The sequence below is a fragment of the Microcebus murinus genome, chromosome 7, assembly GCF_040939455.1.
Source record: "Microcebus murinus isolate Inina chromosome 7, M.murinus_Inina_mat1.0, whole genome shotgun sequence".
Taxonomy (NCBI): domain Eukaryota; kingdom Metazoa; phylum Chordata; class Mammalia; order Primates; family Cheirogaleidae; genus Microcebus; species Microcebus murinus.
The window spans coordinates 81667501-81685038 of record NC_134110.1 but is presented as its reverse complement, the minus strand read 5'-3'; the positions used below and the strand labels follow the sequence as shown (position 1 = coordinate 81685038).

The 17538-nt window shown below is 35.2% G+C and overlaps 1 protein-coding gene across 3 annotated transcripts in view; it reads left to right on the top strand.

The window, feature by feature from the left end:
- ZFHX4 (zinc finger homeobox 4) overlaps window positions 1-17538 on the top strand; it is a 179048-nt gene that overhangs the window by 72922 nt on the left and 88588 nt on the right. The gene's annotated exons all lie outside the window — the stretch shown is intronic.

The following is a 17538-nucleotide window of genomic DNA, read 5'->3' as shown; positions in this document are numbered from 1 at the left end:
GGCAGCAGGAAGGACAGAATGTCGCTGAACCTTGGGTGGGGATGGGTTAGGGGAGGGACTCGAGTGATGCGACATTTGATCTTAGTCTTGAAAGATGCATGAAAAATTAGCAAGAAGAATGGGGGAAATATTTCTAAATAGAGAAACATATGCAAAATGCATAAATGATTTGTTAAGTTTTTTTAAAAAGACAAATTAGATTAGAGTTTTACTATGTCTTAATTTCAAGCATAAGGGCAGATATGTTCCTCTCATCATTGGGTTTTCAGGTAAATGTCATTGTAAAAGAGCTTTATCATTTTTATGACTTCTAAGCGTGACACAATCAAGTGCGAGGTCTGTGGCCCCTTTACTGGTTTTCTCCTGTTAAAAAACTGCTTTTCCCAAACTTGAGGCATTCGGGGGCTTGCATATGAAGCACATCTGGACATGTGTTTTAAAGATAAATAGAAAAATCAATTTTTCAATGGTATGATGCGCATATGTGAGTCAAATATTTTCCACAAAATAAAATTATATTTCAAAAATAACTTTAAGAAAGTTTTGTCTTAGGTATTAAAATTTGGAAAATAAAATGTCCAATTCGGTGAAAAATGTGAAACTCTCCACTCAGACCTTAAGCTTTGAAAATCATTTTCTTCCGTTTATTTGGTTTTGTGTTTCCGTAGATTTTATTTGTATATTTTTAAGCCAAATTACTGCATTAGAGAGAAATATCGAACTAGGTAACATAAGACTTTATAAAGTAAAGGTGAAAAAAAATCGAGTCGTTTGTTTGCTATTTTAATCTGCTCTTGGTCTTAATCACTACGCATTTTGGTTATCATTTACCCAGGTAATGTATTAAGTGAAATTCCTCCCAGGTGGGATGAGCAGACTCTAAGCTTTTCACTTTCTTGGCATCAGTAGCCTAGTGATCTATGTTGTCATGCTAGTGAGGTCTTAGTGATGAACCATTAAATAAAATGATCTGCCCCCAGGCCAGGGAGTTGGTTGATTGCCAAACAGTAATCCAGTACAATTAACTATCAAAGATTTGAGCACTCCATTATTCTAAGAGATGGAACTGCAGCCATCTGGAAAAGCAGAAATGGTGATTGATCATCTGGCTAAGATTTTGTTTGGAGACACGTTTAAATAGTTAAATTTATTGGTATAACACTTAAGTATATTTCAGCTTTTAGTCTTCTTGAGTTCTAATTTTCTTAGTTTTATTCAATGCCTAGATAAAAATAAAATAGAACTTGCTCAGTATTTACCCAGGGTAGAAATGTTTGATCTATGATCTATACCTCAAATCCTTGGTGAAACGAAAGTGGGATATAAATAAATAAAATAAATGCTCTCTGTGAGAGAGTTTGAAAATATCATACAGTATTAAGATAGATAAGTGACCTAAGTGATCAAATCTTTGTTTTTTTTTAAGATATGTTGCTCTAAGCTTATGTTGTTAAGCTATTTTTAGTTATAGGAATCATAAACATGGTCATTCAGTACCTTTAAAATATTCTTTCAGCAATTCAAGCAATCACCCAGTCTACTAATAAGAATCTAAAGACCATATAATGTTTTTTATGTTGTGTTCTAGAGTACATACTGAGTTCGATAATAAGGAAAAACTACTTTCTCATTTTCACTGGTTTTTATTTTTTCTCCTAAGAGCTTTTTTCTTTTCCTTGGATTTCTAAAGCTGCACCTAACATTCAGCACAATAAATAGATACACGTAATCCATAGATCAGTATGCAGTATCTCAGAATCACACCCCGTGAAAGAATATGGCACATGGACTGTGGCTTTTAAGCAGATACAAATGCATGTGTCCATTACTTCATTAAGATTCCTTTATTATTGAGCATCTATGGGGTGCTGAAGACAGCTTAGGCACTGAGGATCCAGGGTCAAATGGATAGGTTTTTGCCTTTGTGGAGGTACAGTTTGAGGGTGGACATAAACACTTAAAATCACATACAACATCTGATTAAAATTGTGGTATGTGCTATGAAAAAGACACGCATGGGGCTGTGGAGGTGTGTAACAGAGAACTTTAATCCCTTAGTCCGAGGAGCTAGGGAAGGCTTTATGAATCAGAAAGGAGGATGGGGAGTTGAAAGCGAGTCTGTCTCTCAATAGAAAGCCTGGATTGATTTCCTAGGTTTAAACAGGGGTAGTATTGTCCCAGGGGTGTTTCAGAAATTTGTGGAGGTGTTGTTGATGGTCACAGTGATAGGCTGTTACTAAAGGCATTTATTAGATGGGGTCAGGTCCACCAGACAACTATGGTGTGTGAGAGACCAGCAGAGGGAAAATTGTTCTGCATCCTAATTCATGTGAAATGATTAAACCTGTATATATTTATTAGACTTATAACCAACCCTTATTTTATACATAAAGTCTTTTTTACTACATCCTGATATATACTGAAATATTCAGGAATGCAGCTATCTGGTACATGAAGGGAAGATGTTTTCTTTGGTTTGGTAGTTTTACTAAGAGTTAACTAAGACTTTGAAAAAAATTGTATCACCCACAGGAAACCTTCTCATGAAATGTAAGTTGTCCATGCAGTATACTTGTAAATTCACAGAGATGCTACATGTAGATGCAAACATATGGCTCCTTCATTATATAAGGTGACCATTGCCTCAGCTTTTCCAATGTGTAATAAATGCATATTATTGTATTGTATGTTCCTTTTGTTTCTCCTTTGTGTTATAGTTAGGTCATTATATTTTGTTTAAATTATGTGTGTAGATAGGTAATGTTATATATGATTTTATTTCATTGTAATAAGAGAGGCATATAAAAAGAGAGCCATGGACTGAATAAAGATGAAAACCACTTTTTAAACAATACATGTGTTTTAAAGTATAAACAAAAGTGCTTTAATATTCAAGCTGAAAAATTACTTGATTCTCTGATCTTGGAATGTTTTACAGATAAGACCTCTTGATTTTCAAAATAAATGAGGTTCAGAAACAAATATCTGCATTTGGACTGCTTTCTGGCTTGATGTTCAGGGCAATCTCTTTGACTCTGTATGTAAAGAAATTGCAGAAGGAAATGGGTTATAATAGGCCATTTGAGAATATTTGCATGGGGCCCTCCTATTTGGGCTGCTTAGTACTAGTATCATTGAATGAATTCTCTAAAAATTGAAAGGGCATTTGGAGAAAAACTACTTACAAGTAAAATCAAGATTTTTAGAATGCTTTCTTGGAGTGGGTCTATTCCTCTGGAGAACAGCCAGTGGTTCAATGAAAACAGATTGAGATGTTTTACAAGAGAGTATTTTGTTTTAATAGATACCATCATGAATGAGTAAGACACCATCCCCACTAGTGCTACAAAGAAAGTATGACTAGTTTTTGGTCCAGAACACCTAATTATATTCTAAGAATTTATAGATGTAGACTCTTGGAGATTATAGGAAGTATGAAGTCAGGAGAAAAGAAAAAGCTTTACTTAGAGTACACTAATATTTTTTCTATTAGACGTAAGAATTTTTGGCTAAAAAACAAATATTAAAGAATACAGTTGCAGTTACTAGGGATATAAGAAGTATAATAAGGAAGTCAGATTTATAAAAAGAAGTTTATATCTTCCTGATTTTCATATTGACTTTTTGTGAAAACCAAATAAGATAATATGTAAACAGTATTTTGTGAGTGCTAAGTATAAGGTGGTTGTTTTTCATAACCTTCCAAATATGTATACTCTTAGAATTATCATTTGAAAACCAGAAGTCTGAAACACCTGATAAAACCAGATGCATATGTTTTCCTAAGGTGTGCTACAACCAAAATTTTTGAATTACCAGTTCTTACACTAATTTATTTGTCAAGGTTCAGATAAATACAGACAGAGCTAATTTACATTTACAACCCCTGGGTTCATCTTTGTGTTACCTTTTCCAAGAGAATCTAGAATCTTCCTTCAAGATGCCAACCTGTAGTCATCTTTTGTTCTATATCTAAAATATATTTTAATCAGCATATTGACTCTCTCAAATAGATGCAGTTTCAGGCCTTCTACTTCGCCAGTGGAATTCAAACAATTGCCACTTGCCAAATAAAGTGTAGGTAATAATGTACACAAAGGAGAAGATATTTGAGGGGTAAAGGGATAATAATTCTTTCTCCAGAAATACCAACATCCTAAGATCTGTCCTTGATACTTTTCTGCTTTGAGGTGCTGGATTAGAGTCTCTCAGGGCTCCCCTTTCAATCTCTTCATCATCTTTATTAAATCTCATTTTTCTCATTGTTTTTTTTTTTTTTTTTTTTTTGTCCCCTCAAGACATCCAGATGTTGAGGATGAGAAGCCATTCTCATTATTTCCTCTTTCTTCTGTGCCTGCCACCTTCCCTTATCAGGGCCCCAGCTTTTTCTACTTTTAATGTGGCAGCCCAACTGCCACTCCACTCTGTTCCCACCCTGCCATACCATGGCAGTTCCCTGTCTATGGCTTGGGGTTTCTGAAGCCTAAGACTCTTCAGCAATAATGCCCTTATCTGAGAAAGCAAGTTGTATTTAGAATCATAAACAGTTGAAGAATAAGATCAAAAAAGTGATTTGTTGTTATATGTGATAATAGTTGTAAATAAGCATGTTGCTTGAGAAAACTTATAAATATCATAGTTGATTGTTATTGAGGAAATAAGGCAAAAGGAGAGGAAAAAATCAGAATTTGCTGTGGTTCTAAGAAATACTAATTTTAAACACATAGACTGCTTAAAATTTATGTCCAATTATAGTTGATACCAGTGATAATTATGCCTGTTGCTGACTCTCTGATTTAAAAGTGACCATAAGGGCACACCACCATTTAAAGGTACATCATTGCATATGGAGCACATTAATTTTATGTTGCTGTTACAGCAGCCAAACTTATATTTATGTGTTCATAATCTTTATTACTTATTTTTCTTATTACATGGTTTGCTCTAAGTAATAGCAACAAATGGAGGGAATATTAGAGCATTTAGAGTGCCACGGGGGTTCTCTCTAAACACTGGTCAGATCCTATATATAAAGAGTTTAGGATCACATATTTTCAGAAGGCTGTATAAGGAACTGTAAAAGGGATAGAGTTGGTTTAAATCTTTAAACAGTTTCTCAAAGGAAATTGTCAATGAAATTGAGATTAATTTATTTAGAGAGGTGACTAAGGAGTACTTGGAAACTTTTTCAAGAAGCTGAGAGATTTATTTGTTTGTTTTGTGTTTATGCTAGTCAGTTCTCTAGTTTCACAGACCAGCGAGGTTTACAGCGAAATTAAAGGAGAGACATTTTCACACTGAGATCTTCTCAACTGTAAGTGGATGATTAAGCACTGGTACGCGCTTACCAATGAAAGCCATGGAATCTCTCCATGCTTGGGGATTCTTTAAAACAATAGTCTGGGCAAATTTGAGCAAAGCACTGATCTAATCAGAGGCTTGAATATAAAAGAGATGCCATTTTGAGGTTTCTTTTATTGGGCATTTATATTCAAGTATAGAAATAAGGATCATTCCAAAAGGACTAATACTCGAAATGTCCAGTTCTGCCCATGTCCTCTCCAACTGGTTTTGTCAAAGGTTGATTTTCCGTAAGTTTGCCCCTATTTCTGACCAACTGTTAGTTTCATGCTGACGTTCTTTTTTTTTAATCTAATATTAGTATTATGTAACTTTTTTGGCTATATTGTTAATATAAAAGTCATTTCTTCCATGCCCTGGATTAAGCAGTGCCTTTCTATTGTTCCAACTTTCTGGGATTCTTCACAATAGGTTCCAGACCTAGGTTAATTAACAACTCTGTTAACACCTCCTTGAGCTCAAGTGGTTCAAATACAGCCTGCTGAGACATTATTTCTTAAAAGGTGAGGACTAATGACCCAACTTTCAGGCACCATCTCAGAGGCCAGTTTTCAATCTCGTAAAAATTTTAAGTCAAGGAAGCTCAACATAGAAAGTCATGAGCTGTCATAAAATACTATTCCGGATATAGTTGTTTAGAACTGCCTGGGCACTTGGTAACCTAAAATACAAGCTAATAGTAATTCCACCTCATTTAGTTGCGTTTAAGGTGCTTGAGAGTTATGCTTAATAGACCATAAAAATTATACCTTAAGACACTACTTAAATACAATAATAAATCCTTGTGCAAAGTTCTACCAGAAAGTGCAATTTAAAAAAATCATTATAAATATTAACTAAACCTCACATATTTTTCTTCATGAAAAATATGAATTATATACATTTATATTTATACATTTATATTACATTATATACAATTTTACATGTGCCAAAATTCTTAAAGTGAATTAATTGCAGAGGCTATAGATTGGCTTATGCTTTTATATGTTTTTGGTAATTTGGATAGTAAATATTTAAATGTAGTTTTACTCAAAGCTTAGCATGTTATATATGTACGTTAATATGTCTTGAATGAAATGAATTTATCTTCTCCAATAAACAGCCTCAGAATACAATACCAGCAGAAATCACCTCTAAGTGGCATGCAACAAAAATTCAGTGGCAGTTTGAAATGTAACATGATGTCAGTGTTCTTATATTATGACTAAATATTTATTGGGTTAAAAGGAAATAAAATGTTATAAATTAGACTGTCACAAAAGAGGGAACAGAACGGATTATTCCCTGTCTATTGCATTGCCAGGTTGAGTACTACACACCTGTTATGTTATTTTATTTAACCTTCAAAACAATCCCATGAGGCAGTTACAACTCTTAATAAAAAGATGAGAAAATTGAGTTTTAGCAGTTAGATATCTCACTCAAGACCACTGTGCCATTAATTAAGGAAGCAGCATCCAAAACTTAATCTGTCCTACTTGAAAAATCCACACTTTCATCTTTATCACAACGGATATATGACATGATCATACTTAAAGAAAGAGCTAAGAGAAACCAGGAATATCTTTCTGGCATATCTAATATCCCTCAGTGATAGAAAGAATGGCTAGAACATAAGGAGTTTCAAAATATTATACATAAATTGGAGAAAACTGTGAAAAATAATTATGTAATAATAATATCACCACATTTTTTTTAGAAATCTTGTTGAACAAGTGTTAAAAAGGGTAAGTTGAAAATTGATCATTGAGGCTGATGTCAAAAATTTTATATAGGTAATTTGACTTTTTGTTAAGAAATAATCATTAATGTCTTAATGTCTGATTCTAACAAATATTTTAGTGTTTTTCTCCAATTTTAGTGTAATTGTCTTGTGGGTGGTTGCTGAGAGCCTAATCAAATCAACACTTTTATGTGGCCATCATATGAATTAAAAATTATTAAGAAGTTACTGCAACTTGGTATTTAAAGTGATCCTGTTCCACAATATACAAGCATGTCTTTAATTTTATCTCACGTGTAAATATATGAATAACTTTCTTTAAGGAAGTATCCAATTTCAATTATTGCTTGAAAAGTAAAAACACCATAAACACTAGTATTTTCATGGCCATGGGCTGTGGATAGTATTGAATGCCTATATTATTGGTTATTAATAAACATCTCATGAGGTTTTTGGATCTTGTAAACATCTATAGATTTAAAATAATAATAGAAAATTACTAACAGAAATTTATTAACTAGTTTCTCATTTTTCTTTTCTACACAGAATGGAGGCTAGCAGGTAAAATAATACACAGGACGATATTTTGAGAGCAATTAATTTGAATATTTAAAAATATTTTATAATCATTTTTAAAATTATTATAAAATATTACATTATTATGTATAAGAGATGTTTTTACTACTTTTCAATTACTATTAAAAGGAATAAGTTATTATCTCAAGAAAATTCACCCTTTCTCAAGAAACAGTCTGCAACATTCTATTGGCAGAGCACAGTTTTGGGCTAATCTCATATATTTAATTAATATAGTTTTATTTGCCTGAATACTCCATTCTTCTCAATCAAAACCCAGGGCTTGCTTGTTTCTTAAGAAAATAGGAGCTTACTTGTTTCTCTGTCTCTCTCATAAAGCAGGGTGTGTGGGTGAGAGAGAGAGAATATGGCATAACATGACATGAGTTTAGAAACCAGCATAGTCTAAGCTTGCATCCCAGCTTTATTACAGAAGTGACAGAAATGTCTTAATTTTACAGCGGCTCAGTTTTCTCATCAGTAAAGTGGAGATTAATTTAGGTCTTGTAAAAGTGCCTTAAACCACCTTCAGTGAAATTTAGTTTCATCCCTTCAATTTTCATACCTCTTATGTTAACATTATGTTAACATTTCTGAGTTGGAACACATTAGTTAGGTAAACCATTGTGTTTTCCTCAGTTTTGCCCTAATAAATAGGAAACACACATGAGTCCTCCTGGCCTTCTTTCCCACCTCTCATGTGTTATCCCAGCACACCTTAAAATGTTGCTAGTCAAACTTGGTGTACACAGATATTGAAGTTTTCTTATAGACCTACCAAAAATATTTTCAGGAGAGGAGGGGAACCAAAATGTATTAGATAGCGTCACATATCAGTTTATATGTTACTGCCTGACTTAATCTAATAAAAAATATGTGACAGGTAGTACTAGCCATATTTTACAAAAGAAATTGAGTCTGCAAGGAATTAACTTCCAAAAGGAAAAAGCTGGTGAGTGGTGGAACAAAACGTTGCTCTTCTGAAATACAGTATGTTTTTGTCATTAAAGAAGAAATACTTTTCTAAATGCAAGCACATGGATAGTTATTGAACATATTCTCTAGACATGGCATTTTATAAAGATGGATTGGACATTGGGCCTGTATTGGACACATTATTGGAATAAATAAAGCATGTGTGTAAATAACTGTAACAAAGATAGAATGTGTTTATCACAATAAGAAAGATTCAGATAAAGTGCTTTTTGTTTCAAAGGAAGACAAGGATACTTCTGATTGTGGCAGTCAAGGAAGTCTTTTTTGTTGAGGTGACATTTAAATTGGGCTTTAAATTATGGGTAGCATTTGTATATGTCCACATAGGAAATTTGAGAAGGGTAGAAAGATGTAAGAGTATGAACAAAGTCACATCAATAAGGGAGCAACTTTCAGGCATTTTAAAAAATGGTGAACAGTTCAGTTTTTCTGGCAAGCAATGGAATAATCAAGAAAAGAATGTGAAAGATCAGGGCAATGTTAGATTAGGTAAACACAACTGTTTAGATGCTGGGGCAGGGAAGAGAGGGAAATTTGTGGTGATATCCACGTGTCTGTTTTGTTTCATCATCAGAAACATGATGGGCACAGAGGAGGAAGGCTGACAAACCCATGTAGACTTGTAGAGTTTGGGAAAAAGAGGGAAGAAGCCCCAGCAGGAAATAAATTTTGGGTTGTTAAGACATGTGGTATGGATTTGAGGAGAAAGGTAATTGTTAGAAATCTTGGTTTGTGAGTCAGCTGCATCCAGGAGATAAACTAAATTAAGAGAGAAAACGAAATGATAGAGGGAGACTTGCTATCAAAAGACAGAGAGAGCACAGGTGAAACACCTATGTTGATACATCAAGACAAAGGAAAAATAAGATGGCAAAAAGATGGCAAAATAAGAAGACAAAACAGAAGCAACTAGAAAGATGAGCAAGTAGAGGGCTTTTTATGAAAGCTAAACAAAGAAGAGATTTCAAGAAAGTAGTATTCAGCAATGCCAAATGTTGCAGGGAAACTCAGGAAAATGGATAATATGAACAATCTTTCCAAAAGCCTTATTTTTGTACATGGAGAGTGAATGTATTTCCATGTCTGTGACATCATCCTAGCATCCTTGCATAATTTTCTCTATTACTTTAGAGTTTGATAAGTTGGGACAATTTCACTTGGCTCTACTTGTGGACTCGAAGGGTCACTTGCTTTCATTCACTTTGTAAATTGTCATGTATATCAGTGTCTACTGACTATAAGTGCATAGAGCAAAGATCCTAAAAATTATTATTTAAATAACACAAAAATGGCGAATATTTTATATAGATTACATTTTTCCTGCTGCCTTATTTGGTATTCTATGACTACTGTTTTCTTGTCCAAACCACTTTTCAGCAGCCTACTCACTTGTGGGCTCCATACTGGGGCCAGAAACCTGTGGGAGTTGCTGCCTCTTGCTACTGTCTCAGCTCTGTTAACTGGTGCTTGCTTTCCCAAAATCAAGGCTTCAGAGGCAAAATAAAAACTATGATTTCTTTTATCACCATTCCACCAGGCAAATGGAAATTTTTAGCTTTTCGCCGCTCTTTTCAAAGCTTTCCTGGACTTGTGCTGACACAGGGTCTGTCAAAAATACCATTGTTATAAAACCAATAAATTTTGTTATAAGAAACATCAAACTCGGTCTGGGCATGGTGGCTCATGCCTATAACCCTAGCACTTTGGGAGGCTGATGCAAAAGGATCACTTGAGGCCAGGAGTTCGAGACCAGCCTGAGCAGGAGTGAGATCCTGTCTCTACAAAAAATAGGAAAATTAGCTGGGTGTGTTGGCATTTGAGGATGAGGCAGTCTAAGGCAGGAGAATAGCTTGAGCCCAGGAGTTTGAGGTTGTAGTGAGGTATGAGAACGCCACTGTACTCTAACCTAAGCAACAAAATAAGACCTTGTCTTGGGGAAGGTGGGGAAAATAGAATAGCAAACTCTATCTAGATATCCCTCCCACAAGCATCTTAAATTCAGTATGTCTAAAATATAGCACATCCTTCTCCTCTCACCTGTTCTTCACATTACTTCTCCAATCTCTGTCAACGATAGTATCCTCTGCTCTTTTGCCCTAGCTAGTAACCAGAGAGTTGTTTTTAAGCTTCTTTCTACTGCCCTCCTCTCTATTCAGTTAATAAGCCAAGAAGTTCTATCAAATGTTATATCCTGATTAACTCTTGCAATCTGTCTGGTACTTCTACTCTCTTACCTGCCAGTCATTGTCCTTCACTGTCATTCATCCTAACCATGTTTATTGCACATATTGCAATATGCTAGGCATTATGTAGGAACTGGAGATAAACTAATGAACAATAAAGAATCAGTCATGCCCTCATGAAGCTTACAGTCTGGTGGAGAAGACAGACACCTATCACTCAATTATGCTAATATTTAATTACTGACGGATGAATGTTCCAAAGAAAATATACCAAGTACGGCAAGAGAAAAAGCAGGGCAGATTTCTTAAGGAAAAGAAGAGAATCTATAGCAGAAAAGCTTTGATTTAGAGGATAAGTAGGAGTAAGACAGGCAAAGGGGGGGATGGAAGATATTCAAGGCTGAAGGAATTCTGGAAACTTTATACTTAGCATGAACCTTATACTTGCAAGATCTAAAATCAGAATACTTGGAGTAAAGACAGCAAGTGAGGAAGACAAATAAACTAAAGCTAGAGTTAGGTTGACGCCATCATCATGCAGGGACCTTAGGCATAAGGACCCTAGACTTAATCTTCAAAACTGAAATATTTTGAAAGTGAAGGGGCAATCGGTGTTAACTGTGTTCTGAGAAAGCCTGGTCATATGGTCACTCTATTTAGAGTCTTGTTAAGCATTTTGAATTTTATTCTAAGAAAAAGGGGAAGCTATTGAAGAATATTAAGTAGGGGATTGTCTTTCTTAGGTTCCCATACTCAAATAGTTTCTCCTTCTACCACATCTGCCCTTCCTGTCTACTTTTTCCTGCCTCATTTTCCTTCACAGCCTGTATTACTGCCTGAAGTTATGTATTTGTTTGAGTGTTATATTCCTTCTTCCCTTCATAGATTTAAGCTCTGTGAGGACAGGGACTTTGTTTTATTCACTTCTGCAATTCTAGCACCTAGAACAGTGTACAACACATAGCAGATGCTCTATAAAGTGGTGAATCAGATTGCTTTTCAAGGCAGTGTGGTTATTGTCTAAATTGGTTAGAAAAAAATGAGAGTTGATGGCAAGAGATGGTAAAATGTAGACAAGTGGATAAATTGGGAAATGGTTGGAAGGTATATTTAGGACTGAGTGATAATTTAGATGTAGGCAATAAGGAAGAAGAAGCCTCAACGTTGACTTCAAGATTTCTGGAATGAGCCACTGGGTGAATTTGGGACGCCACTAACAGAAAGACTTGAGGAAGGAATATGGTGTAGTGGTTAAGAGTTCAGGTGTTTCAGCCTGGCTCCATCTCTCACACTGTGACATTGGGCAAGCTGCTTAATTTCTTCATGTCTCACTTTCCTTATCCTTAAAATGGGGCATAATGTTAGTATCTGCTTTGTACATTGTATTGTGAGGATTTAGTAAAAGAATATGTGTAAAGCATTTAGGACATGTCTAGTACATTTAAAAAGTACTTACTAGAAGTTAGTTACTGTGGGGAAGAGTGGAGGACAAGTAAGACAAGAGGAGAATCAGTTCAGTTTTGTAGGTGTTGACTTTTGGTTGCCATGAGCTATCTGAGTAGATATGCTAGGATGGCAAATATAATAAATGAATTTAGATCTCAGAAGGGAAGCCTGGGTTAATGATAAATATTTGGGATTCATCCTTGTATGAATTATTGAATTCACTAAGGGTGTTTAGTACTAAACTCTGATGGACAAAAACAGAATTAATAGTGGGTAAGGGAGACTGAGAAGTAGGATCAGAGTTATTGCAAAAGTCAGGGGTGAAGAGGAGGAATAGTGGTGAACTGTATCAGTACTTTCCCTTTGACTTCACTGAAAGGCAAGGACCATACTGCCAGATTGCTGTCCAAACCAGGCGGCATTCGGGGCCACAATGGTCTTTCTGAACCATGAAAGCTAATCTCATCTCACCTACTTAACATCTGTTAGTGACTTCCCAAGCCATTCGGTTCCAAGTCCAATTTTAGGCTACCGTTTGGGGTGCTTCACATTCTTATCTTGTCTGGCCTTTTCCCTAAGTGCATCCAATATGCCATGCTTGCCCTTGCCTATAGATGATATGCATGCTATTCCTTCTGCCTTCCACCTCTTGCCCAGAAGGCTAATTCTGGGAAGACCTGCCAGACTAAGCTCTAGTGTTACTTTGAGGAAGTGGTACCCAGAAATGGTACCCAGAGGAGTCTTTTCTCTACCCCATGAAATCTCATATTTCTCTCCAGGGGAAACTTCATCATACGAGGTTGTATTTGTTCATTTTGTTCCCTGACTTATTTCTTTAGGCCATGAGCACCCTGAGGGAAGGCTTCTATTTTTTGAGGTGGGGGATCTTTAGTACCTTGTCCAATGCTTGCTATAGTGTACACACTAAAGTTTGTGGAATTGAAGAATGATTTTTTTAAAAAAGTAGATTCCACTAACTTCTCAAACTTCATATAACCATTTCACATTCACTCAGACAATCCAGAAAACCTTTAATATGGGGGATCCAGGTTCAGAACATACCGTATTCAGATACATTCATAACGAATTCAGACAAATGGGGGTGGCCTGAATTGGTCCATAGGGTTATTGGAGGAACTGAAATTTCACAGAATCATTGTATAAATCTGTAAACAGTATCTTTTATTTTGCATAGTCTTGTTTACCAAGGAGGTTCAGTTCTGAGTTTAAGACTCACATATCATCTGTATCTTTAAGTTGATTTAATTCTTAAATGCTTTATTCTAGCACTTTGACAGGTGGCTTGGAGGTAAAAAGCATAATTTTCATACTCCTGGTATCTTTTGGGGTGATATAAAAGACACGTAAACAAGATAAACCACAAAGGGGTAGCAGAATAGATCCTTAAAATTCTCTGTTAAATCCTGGAAGATGAGATTCACTTTAATATTTGGCTTTGAAATGATATATGTAGGAATATTACTTCACTACTTTCTAGAAAACTTGGACTTTCTTAAGTGAATGAAATAGTTACATTTGATTATCTAATTTATTTCATCTATACTTTTAAATTTATATCTTTTACTGTGGATTAGAAATGGCATTTAGAGCTTTTATTGAGGACCAGAGGGAAATTATACCCTGTTTCTCAGGTGCATCATTTCAGGTTTAATAACCAGAATACTATCATAGCAAAAATTTATGTTTTTGCCTGTGAGAATACATGATGGAATTAGTTATTCAATGAAACTAAGAATTTCCCCCTCCTTTCCTAATTGGCCTGCTTTTGGACCAAACTAAATGAAAGTGCTGGAGTTTTGGCTTTCTCTAAACCAGAGTCCAGTCCAAATTCTGGAATCCAAGTTCTGGAAGTTGCTCATCTGAGAATCATCAGATAATGATGAGGCATTATCATTTTAATGATTAATGGCCATTGTCGCATTCAGGGTCCTTTGTCTAAAATGGCACTTATGTGGTGGTAACTCATTTGTGATTATCACTAGTGTCAGGTGACTATGAGATTATTGGAAAAAAATATTTGAAGTGATATCATGCTCATCAGGGAAAAAAATGAGTGATTTTGGTAATTTAATTTGCTCAGGTTTGTAAATCTTTTTTTCCATCCATTTCATTCAGATTTGAAAATAGATGTTATTAGGTTCAAAGACAAACTCTAGTCATACTGGCAAACAGAAATACATGTGTCTTGATTCGAGTTTACTCTATTTTAGATGTTTCCTGATTTTTGAGACAATTATTCAACTTAATTCTTTATTCTGAATCTTAACCAGATTGTTTTGCTTTTGTTATTTTTCTGTGAAATAGAAGAATCAGAAATTAGGTAAAAACCTAAGAGAGATTTACAAAATATATCCTGTGAGTGAGATACTTTAAAGCAAATTACCTCAAAATAGTATACTTTCTCATAAAAATCAGAATTTTTAAGAAGAATATGATTTCCTGATTTTACATACATAATTAAATATAACACATATTGAGGTCTGTGCAGCATTTTAGAAATTTGAAATGTTTTTACAAGATAATCAATTTTAAAAGATCCGTAGTGCTTGTGTACTTGGTCCAAATGGCAATGGCTTTATTTTAGAGATAGATGAAGCATATTAACAAACTACCTAAAATTTTTGCTTTTTTACATTTTTACTTTTAAAAAATATCAGTGATAGTGGCAGCCAATCTTATCTGGAAACAATATTTGCCTGACTTAAGAGATACCAGGCATAAGTTGGATGTTTCCAGCTAGACTTATGTGTCATTGGGTAATGCAAATAATTTTAAAATTGATTAGGATTTCATAAAAGGCAAGGTCACAGGCTGTGAGAATATGAATAGGTGTGTTGAATAGATAATGATGTGAAAAGTGTGAGGATAGTTATATTTAAATGCAAAAATCTGTGCAAGAATTTGGCTTCTTGATAACTTAGTAGGCGAATATATTATTAGCACCATACCCCAAACCACTAATGAGAAACGTTTTTTTAAGATTGTATAAATGCTTTGTACCTAGAACTGATGGAAGTAATTGGTAAACTGCTTAATCAAGTCCCACTTGGAAGTGAATGGGAATGGGAAGGATAGAAAATGTAGGCTGGGTAAGGAACCCAACAAGTCAGCCGAGTTCTCTTTAAAGAAAGAAACAAAGATAGCAGTAATTAATGACCCTGACTCTGTGCCAAAAAAGCTTTCTTCTGACAACTCCAACTTAATTAAAACTTAAGACATTTCAATGGCCTCCGAAAGCCCCTGATGGGGTGAACTCTTGCAGACTCGTGAGAAAATTTTGTAAATTAAAGGAAAAGATGTGTGTTACCACTAGTGCCATGACTCTAATCCCTGACAGTCAAAGAATCTATTTAGCCCAAGCCTTTTCTTTTAACCGGCTCACACCTGCAGGCTTCCTGGCACTTCCTCTGCACCAGAGAAGGCAGTTTTTGTGTTTTACGGAAGATCAGATAATAGGAGCCTTGCTGTTCCTTTTGTTTTTGTGCATTGTTCATTAGCCTGTGAGTGTTGCAGGCACACTTGATATGCTTGGCTTGCTCCAGAGTAGAGCATGGCCTGAAAGCTTTAGGTGGTGCAACACAGGGTGAAGATGGGTTGGTGGAAAAAGTAAGGTTTTTTTTTTTTTTTTTTCTTTAAAAAAATGTGAAAGTGGCTCAAATTAAAACTCACAGTTGATGGGGCAGCCTGAATGGCTGTGGCCTGCTGTTCTTAACACAGCGGAGTGAAAAGAAACGAGGTTCTGTGCTAGACGGTGCAGATTTGAGACACAAGGAAATGCGTTGTTAAATAGCCCTTGCTCCTTTTATTGGTACCATTTTTAATTCACTTGAATCAACAAGCATAAGGATTCCCAGTAGGTGTGGAAAGGAGGCATACTGTGCATGCTATAAAGAAAATCGGGTGGTGATCTATTTATTAATAAATATATCGAAGACTGAAATCTTAGAAATAACATTGGTTGAATACCAATTGGGGTGAATGGTTACTCGATTTACATGAGAAAAAAAAAGGAGTTTAATTTCTCCTCCCTCCCCTCTGGAAAGTGTTTTGGTGTGTTATAATAGCAAATACCACCCCCACCAATGCACTCTCTCTCTCTCTCTCTCTCTCACACACACACACACACACACACACACACACACACACACACACACACACACACTCAAGCGTCCTGTGGCCTCAGGCAAATCTGGTGGCTAGGACTAGAAAAGGTCAGTCCCGGATCGTGTCTTCTCTTTTGGACCGGACTTGAGGCTGGTGTGTGTAAGGGCATAAGAAGTGTTCCTGTTTAGATCCAGGCTTGGGTATCTTTTTAAGTGTCTATACTAAGGAAAGAAAAGCATATCTTCAGGTACTCAAGATTCTCATCTTTTAAATCTTTCAGTTCTTTGTTTGCTGAGGTTAACTATGCAGAATTTGTTTTTGCAGGTGATGAGCCATAACTTACATGAGCTATGCTGAACTTCTTTTTCAGGGAGTGGGAATGATCAGAAACTTAACCTTTTACAAAAATTGTGGGAATGATGCTTTAGAACAAAACATCACTTCACTTGATTTTTTATTTTTTTTAAATACTCAAACTTCTGTCCATGAGCGTTAAGCAAATATAATATATGGGTCCTGTCTTTTTGGTGTTTGGAAAGGCTCACCAGCTAGTTATTCTTTTCTTACTAACCACTTTCAGATGCTAAAAGCAAGGGAGGTGGGGGAGGGAAGGTAGAAATCAACATGTTTGATCCTGTATATAAAGTTTTTTTTTGTTGTTTGTTTGAATTTCAGAATGCTAACCCTTATCCAACTAATCTAAGAACAAATAAATACCACCTGTGCCCATTTGTGTATTTTAAAAGAAGCACATAAAAATATTTTAATGAATTACTAAAACTCATATAGTTTATATTGAATCACAGTTATTAATATTTTTCCTCTTTGCTGCTATTCTTATTTTGGGAGTTTACTTGTTTCTATAGAATTGAACCACCCCAATTAAAATGGGGGAAAAGTTTTTTTAAAAAATAAACTACTGTAACAGAATATGTTTGGGAGTTGTAAAAGTTTTTCCATTGAAAAAATCAGAATTTAAGAGGATCCTGTTACACGCTGTGGGCAGAAATCAGAGTCAGCAGAGCTTGCGAAAACAGATTTTTTTTAGCAAAAATTTGTTGCGGGTCACTGTGAATGGTAAAAAAGAAAAAGCTTCACATCATAGTGTCTGTTTTGAATTAGATTAAA